Source organism: Salvelinus namaycush, unplaced genomic scaffold (assembly GCF_016432855.1).
Source record: "Salvelinus namaycush isolate Seneca unplaced genomic scaffold, SaNama_1.0 Scaffold1715, whole genome shotgun sequence".
Lineage (NCBI taxonomy): Eukaryota > Metazoa > Chordata > Actinopteri > Salmoniformes > Salmonidae > Salvelinus > Salvelinus namaycush.
In genome coordinates, this window is record NW_024058470.1 from 31864 (window position 1) to 49205 (window position 17342).

Genomic DNA, 17342 nt, shown 5'->3' on the forward strand with positions numbered 1-17342 from the left:
TTGGCGGCAGGCTTGAGGATGACGGCAGGCTTGAGGATGACTTGAGTCAACTGACTGTGCTTATGGAGATCTTTGAAGTCAGTTGTGAAGGAGACTTTGTGGACCAATCAAAAGGTGGAAACATTTGTTTGTAGCAAAATATTGTTGGCATTTTGTTGAAACATTATGTTGCGAAATGCAGCATTGTATTTATGCCACGCTGGTACTTCAATCAAGAGATAGTTGAGAAGCCACTCTAACCCCCCCCCCCCCCCGGTCATGATGTGTCATACGCGCCCCATGCGCTTCCAATATGAAATTGTCCATACATGCGTTCCTCCTTAGCACAGAACAATGCAATAGGTTTTCAACATCCAGAGCTTTTGTGTATTTATTGTGGCTAGTAGGATAGCTGCATGGGAAACTGTTGCTGATGATGCAACATGATGCAACATAGCTTCAGCGTGTAAATCAGCTAGAAAGATGTGTCGGCATCGAGTAATTGTCTCTGGCCCCCTCCCAGTTAGGGGGAGTGACGAGCTCTACAGCAGAGTCTCAGCACTCAATCGCTGGTTGAAAACTGTTTTCTGCCCCTCCCAAAAGATAGAATTTGTAGATAATTGGCCCTCTTTCTGGGACTCACCCACAAACAGGACCAAGCCTGACCTGCTGAAGAGTGACGGACTCCATCCTAGCTGGAGGGGTGCTCTCATCTTATCTACCAACATAGATAGGGCTCTAACTCCTCTAGCCCCACAATGAAATAGGGTGCAGGCCATGCAGCAGGCTGTTAGCCAACCTGCCAGCTTAGTGGAGTCTGCCAATAGCACAGTCAGTGTAGTCAGCTCAGCCATACCCATTGAGACTGTGTCTGTGCCTCGACCTAGGTTGGGCAAAACTAAACATGGCGGTGTTCGCCTTAGCAATCTTATTAGGATAAAGACCTCCTCCATTCCTGCCATTATTGAAAGAGATCGTGATACCTCACATCTCAAAATAGGGTTACTTAATGTTAGATCCCTCACTTCAAAGGCAGTCATAGTCAATGAACTAATCACTGATCATAATCTTGATGTGATTGGCCTGACTGAAACATGGCTTAAGCCTGATGAATTTACTGTGTTAAATGAGGCCTCACCTCCTGGTTACACTAGTGACCATATCCCCCGTGCATCCCGCAAAGGCGGAGGTGTTGCTAACATTTACGATAGCAAATTTCAATTTACAAAAAAAAAAATGACGTTTTCGTCTTTTGAGCTTCTAGTCATGAAATCTATGCAGCCTACTCAATCACTTTTTATAGCTACAGTTTACCGGCCTCCTGGGCCATATACAGCGTTCCTCTCTGAGTTCCCCGAATTCCTATCAGACCTTGTAGTCATAGCAGATCATATTCTAATTTTTGGTGATTTTAATATTCATATGGAGAAGTCCACAGACCCACTCCAAAAGTCTTTCGGAGCCATCATCGACTCAGTGGGTTTTGTCCAACATGTCTCTGGACCTACTCACTGCCACAGTCATACTCTGGACCTAGTTTTGTCCCATGGAATAAATGTTGTAGATCTTAATGTTTTTCCACATAATCCTGGACTATCGGACCACCATTTTGTTACGTTTGCAATCGCAACAAATAATCTGCTCAGACCCCAACCAAGGAGCATCAAAAGTCGTGCTATAAATTCTCAGACAACACAAAAATTCCTTGATGCCCTTCCAGACTCCTTCTGCCTACCCAAGGACATCAGAGGACAAAAATCAGTTAACCACTTAACTGAGGAACTCAATTTAACCTTGCGCAATACCCTAGATGCAGTTGCACCCCTAAAAACGAAAAACATTTGTCATAAGAAACTAGCTCCCTGGTATACAGAAAATACCCGAGCTTTGAAGCAAGCTTCCAGGAAATTGGAACGGAAATGGCGCCACACCAAACTGGAAGTCTTCCGACTAGCTTGGAAAGACAGTACCGTGCAGTACCGAAGAGCCCTCACTGCTGCTCGATCATCCTACTTTTCCAACTTAATCGAGGAAAATAAGAACAATGTTGCAAAGCTAACTAAAAAGCAGCATTCCCCAAGAAAGGATGGCTTTCACTTCAGCAGTAATAAATTCATGAACTTCTTTGAGGAAAAGATCATGACCATTAGAAAGCAAATTACGGACTCCTCTTTGAATCTGCGTATTCCTCCAGGGCTTAGCTGTCCTGGATCTGCACAGCTCTGCCAGGGCCTGGGATCAGGAGAGACACTTAAGTGTTTTAGTACTATATCTCTTGACACAATGATGAAAATGATCATGGCCTCTAAACCTTCAAGCTGCATACTGGATCCTATTCCTACTAAACTACTGAAAGAGCTGCTTCCTGTGCTTGGCCCTCCTATGTTGAACATAATAAACAGCTCTCTATCCACCGGATGTGTACCAAACTCACTAAAAGTGGCAGTGATAAAGCCTCTCTTGAAAAAGCCAAACCTTGACCCGGAAAATATAAAAAACTATCGGCCTATATCGAATCTTCCATTCCTCTCAAAATTTTTTGAAAAAGCTGTTGCGCAGCAACTCACTGCCTTTCTGAAGACAAACAATGTATACGAAATGCTTCAGTCTGGTTTTAGACCCCATCATAGCACTGAGACTGCACTTGTGAAGGTGGTAAATTACCTTTTAATGGCGTCAAACCGAGGCTCTGCATCTGTCCTCGTGCTACTAGACCTTAGTGCTGCCTTTGACACCATCGATCACCACATTCTTTTGGAGAGACTGGAAACCCAAATTGGTCTACACGGACAAGTTCTGGCCTGGTTTAGATCTTACCTGTCGGAAAGATATCAGTTTGTCTCTGTGAATGGTCTGTCCTCTGACAAATCAACTGTACATTTCGGTGTTCCTCAAGGTTCCGTTTTAGGACCAATATTGTTTTCACTATATATTTTACCTCTTGGGGATGTTATTCGAAAACATAATGTTAACTTTCACTGCTATGCGGATGACACACAGCTGTACATTTCAATGAAACATGGTGAAGCCCCAAAATTGCCCTCGCTAGAAGCCTGTGTTTCAGACATAAGGAAGTGGATGGCTGAAAACTTTCTACTTTTAAACTCGGACAAAACAGAGATGCTTGTTCTAGGTCCCAAGAAACAAAGAGATCTTCTGTTAAATCTGACAATTCATCTTGATGGTTGTAAAGTCGTCTCAAATAAAACTGTGAAGGACCTCGGCGTTACTCTTGACCCTGATCTCTCTTTTGACGAACATATCAAGACTGTTTCAAGGACAGCTTTTTTCCATCTACGTAACATTGCAAAAATCTGAAATTTTCTGTCCAAAAATGATGCAGAAAAATTAATCCATGCATTTGTTACTTCTAGGTTAGACTACTGCAATGCTCTACTTTCCGGCTACCCGGATAAAGCACTAAATAAACTTCAGTTAGTGCTAAATACGGCTGCTAGAATCCTGACTAGAACCAAGAAATTTGATCATATTACTCCAGTGCTAGCTTACACTTCCCTACACTGGCTTCCTGTTAAGGCAAGGGCTGATTTCAAGGTTTTACTGTTAACCTATAAAGCGTTACATGGGCTTGCTCCTACCTATCTTTCCGAGTTGGTCCTGCCGTACATACCAATACGTACGCTACGGTCACAAGACGCAGGCCTCCTAATTGTCCCTAGAATTTCTAAGCAAACAGCGGGAGGCAGGGCTTTCTCCTATAGATCTCCATTTTTATGGAACAGTCTGCCTACCCATGTGAGAGACGCAGACTCGGTCTCAACCTTTAAGTCTTTACTGAAGACTTATCTCTTCAGTAGGTCATATGATTGAGTGTAGTCTGGCCCAGGAGTGTGAAGGTGAACGGAAAGGCTCTGGAGCAACGAACCACCCTTGCTGTCTCTGCCAGGCCGGTTCCCCTCTCTCCACTGGGATTCTCTGCCTCTAACCCTATTACAGGGGCTGAGTCACTGGCTTACTGGTGCTCTTTCATGCCGTCCCTAGGAGGGGTGCGTCACTTGAGTGGGTTGAGTTACTGACGTGATCTTCCTGTCTGGGTTGGCGCCCCCCCTTGGTTTGTGCTGTGGTGGAGACCTTTGTGGGCTATACTCGGCCTTGTCTCAGGATTGTAAGTTGGTGGTTGAAGATATCCCTCTAGTGGTGCGGGGGCTGTGCTTTGGCAAAGTGGGTGGGGTTATATCCTTCCTGTTTGGCCCTGTCCGGAGGTTTCTTCGGATGGGGCCACAGTGTCTCCTGATCGCTCCTGTCTCAGCCTCCAGTATTTATGCTGCAGTAGTTTGTGTCGGGGGGCTAGGGTCAGTTGGTTATGCCTGGAGTACTTCTCCTGTCTTATCCAGTGTCCTGTGTGAATTTAAGTATGCTCTCTCTAATTCTCTCGTTCTCTCTTTCGCTCTCTCTGAGAACCTGAGCCCTAGGACCATACGTCAGGACTACCGGGCATGATGACTCCTTGCTGTCCCCAGTCCGCCTGGCCTTGCTGCTATTCCAGTTTCAACTGTTCTGCCTGCGGTTACGGAACCCCTACCTGTCCCAGACCTGCTGTTTTCAACTCTTAATGATCGGCTATGAAAAGCCAACTGAGATTTATTCCTGATTATTATTTGACCATGCTTGTCATTTATGAACATTTTGAAAATCTTGGCTCTCTCTAATTTTCTCCTTCTCTCTTTCTTTCTCTCGGAGGACCTGAGCCCTAGGACCATACGTCGGGACTACCGGCCGTGGTGACTCCTTGCTGTCCCCAGTCCGCCTGGCCTTGCTGCTATTCCAGTTTCAACTGTTATGCCTGCGGTTATGGAACCCCTACCTGTCCCAGACCTGCTGTTTTCAACTCTTAATGATCGGCTATGAAAAGCCAACTGAGATTTATTCCTGATTATTATTTGACCATGCTTGTCATTTATGAACATTTTGAAAATCTTGGCTCTCTCTAATTTTCTCCTTCTCTCTTTCTTTCTCTCGGAGGACCTGAGCCCTAGGACCATACGTCGGGACTACCGGCCGTGGTGACTCCTTGCTGTCCCCAGTCCGCCTGGCCTTGCTGCTATTCCAGTTTCAACTATTCTGCCTGCGGTTATGGAACCGCCACCTGTCCCAGACCTGTTGTTTTTCAACTCTTAATGATCGGCTATGAAAAGCCAACTGAAAATTATTCATGATCATTATTTGACCATGCTTGTCACTTATGAACATTTTTGAACATCTTGGCATAGTTCTGTTATAATCTCCACCCGGCACAGCCAGAAGAGGACTGGCCACCCCTCCGTTCCTCTCTAGGTTTCTTCCTAGGTTTTGGCCTTTCTAGGGAGTTTTTCCTAGCCACCGTGCTTCTACACCTGCATTACTAGCTGTTTGGGGTTTTAGGCTGGGTTTCTGTACAGCACTTCGAGATATTAGCTGATGTACGAAGGGCTATATAAAATAAACTTGATTGATTGATTGATTGATGTATTTGTCAGAAGTCATTGTATTTGTCCGTTTTTTCCCACAAGGCTGAAATATGTGCCCTCGATTTGAAATGTTAGCAAGGTTTGTTTGTATTTCATCCAACTATCTGTGCTAAAAAGTGATGGCTACAGTATATGTAATTTCTTCCACTTTTTGAGTGAGCCAAAGTTCAAGCTGCTTATCTAATTGGTGAGAATGCAATGTCTGTTTATCAGACTCACCTTGACTTTAATGGGAAAGTACCTTTAGTTATGTCCATAGATGGGTGTTTTAATGGGAAAGTACCTTTTAGTTATGTCTATAGATGGGTGTTTTAATGGGAAAGTACCTTTAGTTATGTCCATAGATGGGTGTTTTAATGGGAAAGTATCTTTAGTTGTGTCCATAGATGGGTGTTTTAATGGGAAAGTATCTTTAGTTGTGTCCATAGATGGGTGTTTTAATTATAAACCTTTGCTTGGCGGCAGGCTTGAGGATGACTTGAGTCAACTGACTGTGCTTATGGAGATCTTTGAAGTCAGTTGTGAAGGAGACTTTGTGGACCAATCGAAAGGTGGAAACATTTGTTTGTAGCAAAATATTGTTGGCATTTTGTCGAAACATTATGTTGCGAAATGCAGCATTGTATTTATGCCACGCTGGTACTTCAATCAAGAGATAGTTGAGAAGCCACTCTAACCCCCCCAGTCATGATGTGTCATACACGCCCCATGCGCTTCCAATATGAAATTGTCCATACATGCGTTCCTCCTTAGCACAGAACAATGCAATAGGTTTTCAACATCCAGAGCTTTTGTGTATTTATTGTGGCTAGTAGGATAGCTGCATGGGAAACTGTTGCTGATGATGTATTTGTCAGAAGTCATTGTATTTGTCCGTTTTTTCCCACAAGGCTGAAATATGTGCCCTCGCTTTGAAATGTTAGCAAGGTTTGTTTGTATTTCATCCAACTATCTGTGCTAAAAAGTGATGGCTACAGTATATGTAATTTCTTCCACTTTTGGAGTGAGCCAAAGTTCAAGCTGCTTATCTAATTGGTGAGAATGCAATGTCTGTTTATCAGACTCACTTTGACTTTATATGGTGTACCAAGAGATGTGCCTTCGCTTACGGCCATACCAGCCTGAATACGCCCGATCTCGTCTGATCTCGGAAGCTAAGCAGGGTCGGGCCTGGTTAGTACTTGGATGGGAGACTGCCTGGGAATACCAGGTGCTGTAAGCCTTTTGTCCACTAGGGGGTGTGGCATTATTTCATCAGCAACACTGCCTTGTAGTAAGCATTTGATGCTGAATTGACTAAATGCAGCTTCTATGGGCTAGTCTCCCCTGCCCTTTTAATACGATCAAAGTTCCTTGTGTTGTCAGGGAGCAACTGCCTTTTATGCATAAGACAAATAAGGAATATTGTTACTGAATGCAGCTTGTGTGTGCTTCTGTGCTCCCTCGCCCTGTTCAAATGATCAAAGGAAATAATGCTGGTGAGGAGTGGAACTGGACTGGTGTCTGATGGCCCTGTGTTTTCCATGTTGGAATTACAACCCTTCTTTTATGGAGTAAATCAAAAGCACAAGAGAATCTGAGATGTTATCGATAATAAATCAATTGGTTTCATGCATTTGTCTGTGTGTGTGTGTGTGTCTGAATGTGATTGTATTTCGTCATATCGCAAACATTTGTGATATCAGATAGGTTAAGATATTAAAAAGTAATTGGTGATTTTTTCGACAGTGTTGCATGATGGGAATCTAGTGGTTCACTGATATAATCTAGTAAACAAAATAAACTACTTTTTCACCACTCTGTGTGCAAGTGCATTCCTAAACGGCATTTAACGCAGGTCGATGTGATACGATATTATCAGAACACAAAGTGGTTACCGTTAGCGGAAAATGTTGGCACTGGAGAGACTTTTCCTCCACTAAGAAGAAGAGATATCGTGATCAAGAAGGTGGTTCACCCAGTGTGGGGCTCAGCCATTGCACTCTGGCTGTGCTGACCCCTTGCGAATTTTCCAAATGTGGGAATCTCGATTGCATAATTTATGGTAGTGGTCGTTTGCGCTTTACTCTGATTTCTTTGTAAATAATAAACCTTTGCTTGGCGGCAGGCTTGAGGATGACTTGAGTCAACTGACTGTGCTTATGGAGATCTTTGAAGTCAGTTGTGAAAGAGACTTTGTGGACCAATCGAAAGGTGGAAACATTTGTTTGTAGCAAAACATTGTTGGCATTTTGTCGAAACATTATGTTGCGAAATGCAGCATTGTATTTATGCCACGCTGGTACTTCAATCAAGAGATAGTTGAGAAGCCATACCCCCCCCCCGGTCATGATGTGTCATACGCGCCCCATGCGCTTCCAATATGAAATTGTCCATACATGCGTTCCTTCTTAGCACAGAACAATGCAATACGTTTTCAACATCCAGAGCTTTTGTGTATTTATTGTGGCTAGTAGGATAGCTGCATGGGAAACTGTTGCTGATGATGTATTTGTCAGAAGTCATTGTATTTGTCCGTTTTTTCCCACAAGGCCGAAATATATGCCTACGCTTTGAAATGTATACAAGGTTTGTTTGTATTTCATCCAACTATCTGTGCTAAAAAGTGATGGCTACAGAATATGTAATTTCTTCCACTTTTTGAGTGAGCCAAAGTTCAAGCTGCTTATCTAATTGGTGAGAATGCAATGTCTGTTTATCAGACTCACTTTGACTTTATATGGTGTACCAAGAGATGTGCCTTCGCTTACGGCCATACCAGCCTGAATACGCCCAATCTCGTCTGATCTCGGAAGCTAAGCAGGCTCTGACTCTCTATCTCTTGATTGAAGTACCAGCGTGGCATAAATACAATGCTGCATTTCGCAACATAATGTTTCGACAAAATGCCAACAATGTTTTGCTACAAACAAATGTTTACACCTTTCGATTGGTCCACAAAGTCTCTTTCAAACTGACTTCAAAGATCTCCATAAGCACAGTCAGTTGACTCAAGTCATCCTCAAGCCTGCCGCCAAGCAAGGTTTATTATTTACAAAGAAATCAGAGTAAAGCGCAAACGACCACTACCATAAATTATGCAATCGAGATTCCCACATTTGGAAAATTCGCAAGGGGTCAGCACAGCCAGAGTGCAATGGCTGAGCCCCACACTGGGTGAACCACCTTCTTGATCACGATATCTCTTCTTCTTAGTGGAGGAAAAGTCTCTCCAGTGCCAACATTTTCCGCTAACGGTAACCACTTTGTGTTCTGATAATATCAGTATCACATCGACCTGCGTTAAATGCCGTTTAGGAATGCACTTGCACACAGAGTGGTGAAAAAGTAGTTTATTTTGTTTACTAGATTATATCAGTGAACCACTAGATTCCCATCATGCAACACTGTCGAAAAAATCACCAATTACTTTTTAATATCTTAACCTATCTGATATCACAAATGTTTGCGATATGACGAAATACAATCACATTCAGACACACACACACACACAGACAAATGCATGAAACCAATTGATTTATTATCGATAACATCTCAGATTCTCTTGTGCTTTTGATTTACTCCATAAAAGAAGGGTTGTAATTCCAACATGGAAAACACAGGGCCATCAGACACCAGTCCAGTTCCACTCCTCACCAGCATTATTTCCTTTGATCATTTGAACAGGGCGAGGGAGCACAGAGCACACACAAGCTGCATTCAGTAACAATATTCTTATTTGTCTTATGCATAAAAGGCAGTTGCTCCCTGACAACACAAGGAACTTTGATCGTATTAAAAGGGCAGGGGAGACTAGCCCATAGAAGCTGCATTTAGTCAATTCAGCATCAAATGCTTACTACAAGGCAGTGTTGCTGATGAAATAATGCCACACCCCCTAGTGGACAAAAGGCTTACAGCACCTGGTATTCCCAGGCAGTCTCCCATCCAAGTACTAACCAGGCCCGACCCTGCTTAGCTTCCGAGATCAGACGAGATCGGGCGTATTTTTTTTTTTTTTTTTTTATTTATAAAAAGGTTTCAATTACAATATTTTATCAAATGTACAATACAAAAAAACCGAGACTAACATAGGCAGGTGAACAATTCACCCCCTTATCAAATCAAAGAACTCAAATAAATAAAATACAACAAAAAACTAATAAAAGCCTAACATAAATTCCAATCTCACAAAACAGGCATGTTGAAATCAACTCCCGAACAACTATGAAAACCAATAAATTAATAAACATACCAATACTTTCAAAAAGTTATAAGTGATTCTTCCACCATCCACGTTTGAAATCACCCACTCCCCTCCACAAAAGCTTCATCAAAAATTCCTTTCCATAACAGAATATCTATATGCTTCTTTAACATACTACAAAAATATCCCACACCCTTACCTTCTTCCCCTCAAAAAAAAGCATAATTCCTCCTACAAAAAATAGCATACCTCAAGAAACTCAAACCACATTCAACAAACCCACATTAACACCCTACACATTTACCAGACACGCCAAATAACACCAATTCATCCCACACATATTTTTTCAAAAATATCACCCCCCCAGTTTCTATGAATCATTCCCTTTACTTTACAAAATAAATCTTTTAACTCCTTACATTCCACAAACAAATGCATTAAATTTCCGGTGACTCACCACATAAGTCACATTCTCTATTTATTTCCCTATTGATTTGATGTAAAACCACTTTTGTATATATACGATTATGCCTTATTTTAAAAATCGTTACTTTCACATTCCATACTATTATATTTTACATTTAAGTTTTCCATATCTTTTACGTCCAAAGTCGGAAAAATTCCTTTCCAAACTTTCTCCGCAGCTGGCCTTTTCACATTTTTCTCTACCATTATTTTATAGAATCTTTTCACTGGGATACTAGATAAAGGAGCCTTCTCCTTACTGTTACCAATAAACAAATTTGGAAAGACAAATAAAATCTTCCCTACAACTTCACTATTTATTAAATCCACCATTTACTTGGTATACTTTCTTTATCTTCTCATACATATTTCTCACTGTTCCCCTACCCACCTCTACATCCCATTCATGGATGGTATCAAAAATAGCTTCCTCAGGAAAAAAACCTGGAATTAACCTCATATGTGTAATCTTTTATTGTCTAGACCTGCACTCATGATACTTCACTATATAACACTTTTCTTTGTACTTAAGTTTCTCATTCAGAAAAACAGGATGATTCATAATTAGGTCAATATGCCCACACTCATAATACACATTAGGCAACAACTCTGCCCATGCATTTAACACTTCTTTATAAAAATCTGGTACCTTTTCACACATTTTCCTTTTAAGACCCATCAACAAACCATTATCTTCACATCCACCACTCTCATCTAAATAGACTTTGAAAAAATGTTTCCAGCCATAATCTAAGCTGTCATACAAATATTTCTTTACTATTTTTATCCTAATAGCTTTTCTTTAACATCAAAATCTACAAGTTTTAAACCTCCATCATCATAGTCCTGCTATCAATGGTTTCTGCGCAATTCTAACACCTTTACCATCCCATATAAAATTAGACACCACATTATTCAATTCATTTAGAACCCACTCTGGCATGTCTAGAACTCCCAAAACATACACAAGTTTAGATGATACCAAAGCATTTACTACAATTATTTTACCTTTTAACTTTAATTTTCTATTTTTCCAGAAATTCAAAGTTTGCTTGATTTTATTGAGGATCCCTGTCCAAGTTATATCCCTTGCCTCTTTCTCCTCTACACCAATATGTACTCCCAGCACCTTCGTAAAATCCTTAGCTACCTTAAATGGAATCTCACACTTATTTGCATTGATATCCCCAAAGAACATAATTTCCGTCTTCTCTATATTAACTTCAGCCCCCGATGCCTTACAATAGATATCTATGATTTTCATAATGCTTTCAATGCTACCTACATCCTTCACAGTAAAAGTAGTGTCATCAGCGTACTGATGTATAACACTGACACCACCACCTGGGATTCCAACACCCTCACCTCTTTGTCTCCAAGTATTAAAACAGCTAAAGGTTCCGTAGAAACCTGTACAACAGAGCTGACAAAGGACAACCCTGCCTTACTGACCCTCTCTATAGGGAAAGTATCTGTTAACACTCCGTTACATTTAACACAACTTTTTGCTCCACTATACAACAAGTTAAATCCAAGATACAATTTTGGCCCAAAACCAAACCTCTCCAAAGTCTGTAGTAGAAAACTATGTTCCACTTTATCAAAAGCTTTCTTAAAATCTAAACTTAAAACTATACCACCTTCATTTTTCATTTGATTAACAACATCTCTAATTGTACAAATTACATCGGCAACATCTCTTCCGGGTAGTCCGTAGGCTTGTGTTGATGTAATAATACTTCCAATCACCATTTTCATCCTATTAGCCAAAACTTTAGTCAGTATTTTATAATCTGAATTCAGAAGACTAATAGGCCTATAATTTTCTAACTTTAACCTACTGCCTCTATTTTTAAACAAGATGGTTAACATACCAATTGACATAGACTCAGGGATTTCCTTATTCTCTTCCATATACTGAAAAACCTTCAATAAAATGGGTGCCAAAATATCCACAAAAGCTTTATAGAATTCATTTGTTAACCATCCAAAACCTGGACTTTATTTCCTTGAGTGTTCTCAATTGCTTTCTTGATTTCCACAATTGAAATATCTTCATCACACATCATTCTATCTGCCTGAGATACTTTGGCACTGATTTTCTCCAACACTTTTGCAACACCACTTTGTCCACATCATTCTTTTTATAAAGATTTCTGTAAAAGGATTCACTGAATCTAAGATGTCAACAAAATCATTTACCTTTACACCTTTTTCATTTTCTAATTCTACAATATAACTCTTAAATTGCTTTCGTTTTTCAAGCCCCAGAAAAAAGGAAGTACATTTCTCTCCCTCCAAGGCGTACTGTGCCTTACTCCTAACAATAGGCCCTAAACATTTCTTTTTTCATAAAACCCTAGCTCTGGCATGGATTTTCAAATAGTTCACAACATCATAGTCTGGATCAGCATCAGCCTTTTCCAAGTTCATGTAACATCCTATTTCTAAGCATTTTTTCTTTCTGCTTATCTAAACGGTTACGATTTTTAGAGTACCTAATACTCCTGTTTTTACTTTAACTTTCACTTCCTCCCACCATAAACACACATTCTCTTTAACAGTAACATTAGACATTTCATCCTCGATACATTCAACAATTTCCTTATATAACTTTCTTCCTTAACAGACTGGCATTTAAACACCAGACACCTCCCCCCTCATCTCCACAGCAAAACCTATCTGAAATGACATTACTGCATGATCACTGTATGCTGTAAAATTATATGTCATCTTCTGAACCTGCTGTCCACATCTACCTTTGCTAAACATAAATCAATTCTACTTTGTTTTAGTTCATTTAACACCACCTGCCTTCTCGAAACTCTCTTCTATTTAATTTTCAGCCCTCCATATATCTACAAGATTTTCCTTATTCATTAATTCCCGTAAAGCATTTCTAGACGAATCATGTCTGAAACTATCACATCTCGAGACATCCATTCTAGTACACTTCACGTTAAAAAATCTCCTACTAGTATACAGTTCTCTGAACACAGTGTTCTTAGGTTATTAAACATTCTCTCCTTTCCGCTTCAATATTCGAAGCATAAACATTAATTAGACGAAAATGACATTTTGCACTTCAAACTCAATAACAATAATTCTTCCCTGATTATCTGCATATACCTGCTTGACATTTTTAACCACATCATTTTTTACCAAAATAGCCACTCCACATGTTTTTATCACTTCCGTGACTACAAAAAATGAGCTCAGACCATTTGCTCTTAATTTCCAGCAGTTTTGGCGTCCGTCCAATTAGTCTCTTGAAAACACCACATGTCCGTTTCACAGACACCAAAACCTGCTCCAATTTGTTCATATTGCTTAAACTGTTGCCATTTAGTGATGCAACTCTAATCATTGTTAATATATGCAGAAATATAGCCAAAAACAAACATGTCATTTCAAAATAGACTTTTTCTTTTTTCCAGATCCCGTCACCTCCTTAGCTTTCACTAATGCTCTCTTATTTCTAGCAAACCGCTGAAAATCCTCAATATCTATTTCTTCGTCTGACTCCTGACTTGTACTTGTAAGGGGAGCAACATCCAAGCCTTTTGTAAAACATTCTTTAACAGTGCCATCAACTCCAGTGGACCCAGCCCTCTCCTTGGTTTCATTTTCACACAGGTTTAAAGCTGGTTCAGGCACCTGAGAAGCACCCTGCACCATCTCTACCTGTGTATCCAATTCACCAATCATGTGCTGCTGCTCCACCTTGTCAGCAGCAGAGACCAAGACTGCGTCTCGAGTACTGCCAGAAGGCATTACATACTCTCCAAGCATATCTATAGCTGTCTCTGGAATCACCTGCGACACACTTTCCATATCACTCTCTTCCTCCCCCTCCATAGTCTCACTCCTCTCAACCTCTTCTTCAGTAATGAGGTCCAGTGTTTGCAGAAATAAGACATCCTTTTCCTTCTTACATTTACATCTGTCCTTAGGTCTGTCACACCTTCTACACATATCACCGATGTTCGAACATTCTCTGGCATAATGTCCTTGTTCACCACATTTATGACATACAAATTCTGGACATTCTTTGAGTATGTGTCCCGGTTGAATACATAGTCTACATACCTTCACTTGGTTATCGTGGATCACTCGGAAATATTCAAATCCTTCTACAGTGTTGAATTTGGTTGAGTAAGGTAATGATTGCACACTGTCCGTAAACTTCACCTTACAAAATCTCGTCCCGTCCACAATGTCCGTTCCTGGCCACATCCTCCTCTTGATTGGTGTTGTTGCGTTCACATTCCATCCTTGTAATTTGTCATGTATTTCCTCATCCGTAATATATGCCGGCATGTTCAAAAAGGACACCACAAGTTCATCATTTCCCAGTTCTTTCGCCATTATTTGGCAGCTCTTTATTTTTAGCCCGTCTAGTAGTCTTTCTTTTCCTTTCGCGTGTGACATGGTTATTTCGTACTTATTTCTGTCCTTCATTCTACATCCCAATATCATTCCACATACTTCTTTTATTCCTCTCAGCAATTCCATCGTTGTTATTTTTTCTTCTCCAATAACTTCCACGTTCACCGTCAATTCTTTCTCATATTTTCTTCTCCTCAACTCTTCATTCGACGCTCTTTTTTCTCCGTTGTCCATTCTCATTGTTGTTGTTATTTTGATGTCGAAGCCATTGTATCCGTCCAATTATTTTACTTAGAATCCCCCAAACAGCTCACGCCGTTGGGGGATAAAAACGCAAATATTTACAAAGAAAATAAGCTACACTCCCCACACAAACTTCCAAACTTAAAGTATATAAACCAGCAAAACCAAAAACGATTTTCTCTCTACCAAACAATCCAACACCTGCTGCTCACTCACTTCCTGAAACTTCCAAAAAGGGGCGTATTCAGGCTGGTATGGCCGTAAGCGAAGGTACATCTCTTGGTACACCATATAAAGTCAAAGTGAGTCTGATAAACAGACATTGCATTCTCACCAATTAGATAAGCAGCTTGAACTTTGGCTCACTCAAAAAGTGGAAGAAATTACATATACTGTAGCCATCACTTTTTAGCACAGATAGTTGGATGAAATACAAACAAACCTTGCAAACATTTCAAAGCGAGGGCACATATTTCAGCCTTGTGGGAAAAAACGGACAAATACAATGACTTCTGACAAATACATCATCAGCAACAGTTTCCCATGCAGCTATCCTACTAGCCACAATAAATACACAAAAGCTCTGGATGTTGAAAACCTATTGCATTGTTCTGTGCTAAGGAGGAACGCATGTATGGACAATTTCATATTGGAAGCGCATGGGTATGACACATCATGACCGGGGGGGTTAGAGTGGCTTCTCAACTATCTCTTGATTGAAGTACCAGCGTGGCATAAATACAATGCTGCATTTCGCAACATAATGTTTCGACAAAATGCCAACAATGTTTTGCTACAAACAAATGTTTCCACCTTTCGATTGGTCCACAAAGTCTCTTCACAACTGACTTCAAAGATCTCCATAAGCACAGTCAGTTGACTCAAGTCATCCTTAAGCCTGCCGCCAAGCAACGGTTTATCATTAACAAAGACATCAGGGTAAAGCAAACGACCACTACCATAAATTTTGCAATCGAGATTCCCACATTTGGAAAATTCGCAAGGGGTCAGCCAGCCAGAGTGAATGGCTGAGCCCCACACTGGGTGAACCAACTTCTTGATCACAGTATCTCCTTCTTGCGACAATACAACTGCTTCCTCGAATAGTGCTTGACTCCCCTCTTCATCCATAACCTCTCCACAGTTGCACTCCGCCAATCTCTTTCTGCATCCATCATGACTCCATCATCCATCATGACTTCAAAGATCTCCATAAGCACAGTCAGTTGACTCAAGTCATCCTTAAGCCTACCGCCAAGCAACAGTTTATCATTAACAAAGACATTAGGGTAAAGCGCAATAGATATTCCCACATTTAGAAAATAAGCAAGGGGTCAGCATAGCCAGAGTGCAATGGCTGAGCCCCACACCGGGTGAACCACCTTATTGATCACGGTATCTCTTCTGCTTAGTGGAGGAAAAGTCTCTCCAGTGCCAACATTTTCCGCTAACGGTAACCACTTTGTGTTCTGATAATATCATATCACATCGACCTGCGTTAAATGCCGTTTAGCAATGCACTTGCACACAGAGTAGTGAAAAAGTAGTTTATTTTGTTTACTAGATTATATCAGTGAACCACTAGATTCCCATCATGCAACACTGTCGAAAAAATCACCAATTACTTTTTAATATCTTAACCTATCTGATATCACAAATGTTTGCGATATGACGAAATACAATCACATTCAGACACACACACACACACAGACAAATGCATGAAACCAATTGATTTATTATCGATAACATCTCACATTCTCTTGTGCTTTTGATTTACTCCATAAAAGAAGGGTTGTAATTCCAACATGGAAAACACAGGGCCATCAGACACCAGTCCAGTTCCACTCCTCACCAGCATTATTTCCTTTGATCATTTGAACAGGGCGAGGGAGCACAAAGCACACACAAGCTGCATTCAGTAACAATATTCTTATTTGTCTTATAAATAAAAGGCAGTTGCTCCCTGACAACACAAGGAACTTTGATCGTATTAAAAGGGCAGGGGAGACTAGCCCATAGAAGCTGCATTTAGTCAATTCAGCATCAAATGCTTACTACAAGGCAGTGTTGCTGATGAAATAATGCCACACCCCCTAGTGGACAAAAGGCTTACAGCACCTGGTATTCCCAGGCAGTCTCCCATCCAAGTACTAACCAGGCCCGAGCCTGCTTAGCTTCCGAGATCAGACGAGATCGGGCGTATTTTTTTTTTAATCTTTTTTTATGAAAAAAACACATAATATTTACAACATTCAATCAATAATAAAAAGGATGAACAATTCATCCTTTTACAAAATCAAAAAATCTAAAATAAATAAAATAAAACCTATTAAAAAAAACACAATCATCCACTAAATCCACTTAATAATGAAATACAAGTTTCCCATTTGACAGAATTTCAATAAGAGTACTCCCCACACAAACAATTTTTCAAAATTTCCTCCACCGTATCTATATATTATCTCTATATCTCTCTCTAATATGCTCCTAAAAAAAAACTTCCACACTCACAATTTTCCCTTCATAATGACCTAAATTCCTTCTTAATCTTATCGCATATCTAGCATGACTTATTACAAAATTCACCAAATTAATATTTAAAACTTTACTTT

The 17342-nt window shown here is 40.4% G+C and overlaps 2 non-coding genes and 2 pseudogenes across 2 annotated transcripts; 2 read left to right on the forward strand and 2 right to left on the reverse strand.

Moving 5' to 3' along the window:
* Positions 1–6550: 6550 nt before the first annotated feature.
* Positions 6551–6669, forward strand: LOC120037453. Its single transcript, XR_005474807.1, has one exon. It is a non-coding gene; the product is annotated as a 5S ribosomal RNA (ribosomal RNA).
* A 693-nt stretch (positions 6670–7362) lies between these two features.
* On the forward strand, positions 7363–7512 carry LOC120037457 (annotated as a pseudogene).
* Positions 7513–8495: 983 nt separating this feature from the next.
* Positions 8496–8645, reverse strand: LOC120037459 (annotated as a pseudogene).
* Positions 8646–15663: 7018 nt separating this feature from the next.
* On the reverse strand, positions 15664–15819 carry LOC120037460. Its single transcript, XR_005474811.1, has one exon. It is a non-coding gene; the product is annotated as a U1 spliceosomal RNA (small nuclear RNA).
* Positions 15820–17342: the final 1523 nt, after the last annotated feature.